Source organism: Lipotes vexillifer, unplaced genomic scaffold (genome assembly GCF_000442215.2).
Source record: "Lipotes vexillifer unplaced genomic scaffold, Lipotes_vexillifer_v1.1 scaffold155, whole genome shotgun sequence".
Taxonomy (NCBI): domain Eukaryota; kingdom Metazoa; phylum Chordata; class Mammalia; order Artiodactyla; family Lipotidae; genus Lipotes; species Lipotes vexillifer.
In genome coordinates this window covers 2,806,528-2,808,643 of record NW_006779813.1, presented here as the reverse complement: position 1 = coordinate 2,808,643, position 2,116 = coordinate 2,806,528, and positions in this window count along the sequence as shown.

Here is a 2,116-nt window from a genome sequence, read left to right as displayed (position 1 = left end):
CTGGGGACACTCATCAGTCCAGACTCCCTGGCTTCCTCTTCAACTCTCATACTCCCCTTTTCAGTCCAAAGATCCTCCAAATGGATTATTTATGCACTCACTTTATTACCTAGGTCATTCAGGGCCTTGCCTTTTGACTCTCAAATGTTTTGAGTCTCAAAGCCTTTTTCTTGCACTTTTGTCTGCTAGAAGTTACAAAAATTTAACACGTTTAATAAGGACCAAACTCTGATCTGATTCAGGCAGCTGGAACGAGGGCTCAAAAAAATTTTAAGGGGTTAGTGTTAGAAAGAGGGGTCTTTTAGAAATCTTACTGTATGATCTTTTTCTGGAGGCAAAAATAGCTTTAGCTATTTCTTAAAGAGAGTTGAAAGTCACAAATTTAGAGAAATTGCTGGACCAAAAAGCACAATATTAAATAATCAAATATGATGCTACACTATAATGGCAGAGGTGACCAGTTGTCTCTCGAATGGAGCTTGAGACAGATATTTGGTTCCTAATTCAAGAAGTTATCTACTTTATACCTAATATACCTCATCTACTTTGAGGTATATTCACTTTTAAAAGTAAAAGAAATTTTAATATTAATTTTCTTATTTCAAAAGTAATATATATATTGTATCTAGTAAAAGATGGAATAAAAGGCACATTGATTCCATTTGCCTGATTAAAACATACTAATATAAATCAAAGTTAAGCTCTGTACCCTTCCTCCATTTTCAATGAAACCAGAAGAGTCACTACCTTAAAATTCAGTCTCCAAAAAATATCTGCTCAAGAAAATGATTCTGAAATTAATAATAATAAAAAAGACATCCAAAATCTTTAACTCATATCTCTCTCCATGTCTCAAGGAAGGGATAGATTTCTATGAGAGAGGAAACTCTGAGCTGCTGGGACTTAATGAATTATTCTTTCATTAGAACAGCAAGAAAGGGGTGAGGGAGGATGACAGAAAACCAGCTTGAAAGAAATCTTCCTGTTACTGGGAATGACATCCATTCATTTACCTGTAAGATAAAGAAAATAAGAGGGTCCACAAGAGTGCACCCCTCACAGTGGTGTTGTGAGGATTAGATGAGTTAACACACGTAAAGTGCTTGGCTTGATGGATGTGGTAGTAGGAACTCAGTTGATATTAGCCGTAACCACAGTTCATTGTGATGAAGAGTATGGACTCTGAAACTAGGTTGCGTGGGTTCAAATCCCAGCTCCACTGCTTGTTAGGTGTATGAATTTAGGCAAATTACTTAATCTCCTTGTATGTGAGTTTCCTCAGTGGGGATCACAATAGTACCTACCCTATAGGGTTATTGGGAAAGTTAAAAGATGTAGAAGGATAGTTTATGTGTTAGGTATTTTTATTTATTAAAATCAAATAATGCATATTGTTGGACTTTTTGATGTTTCTGACATTGACCATTATAACTGCTATGATGGATATCTTTGTAAGTAAATCCTTGGACCTCCATTCCCTGAGCAGAATTACCCAGTTGAGGATATGTGCGGTTTAAGGGCTATCACTTGTTACTAAAATATTCCAATAAGAATTTACTCTCTCATCAACAATGTATAGGTGTACATTTCCTTGTATTCTGACTTTTACCAAGTTAAAATTTTTTTAAATATTTGCCAATTTGTAGGTGGAAAATGTGAATCCTGTAGAAAACTCACCCTCCCCTCCACTGGCTAACTGATTCCTAAAGGACTCAGGGAAGCAAAATCTTAGATAATTCGAGCATTCTATGTTCCTGCATTCTCAGCTCCCTAAACCTTTTGAACCTAAATTATTCCCAAGTCTGCCATTTTTAAAGCAATGTAGTTTTAGCCAAGACATCTTGAAGATTTGGAAAGCGATGTCTGTTCTAAGAGGAGCCAATAGATATTTATTTCTCATTATTTTTAGGTAATGAAGAAAAGTTGAATTTTCGGGCCCAAATCTAGAAGCCATAATTCAAAACTATAAACTTCTTTGATTAGTTTTTTTGCAAGAAATGATATAACAATCTTCCTTCCCTACAGAAAAAAAAAATTTTTTAACATCTTTATTGGAGTAAGAAAATTTTTTAAGAAGTACAAAAGTCTTCAGTAGTTTGGTTTTATTCCTTTTAGA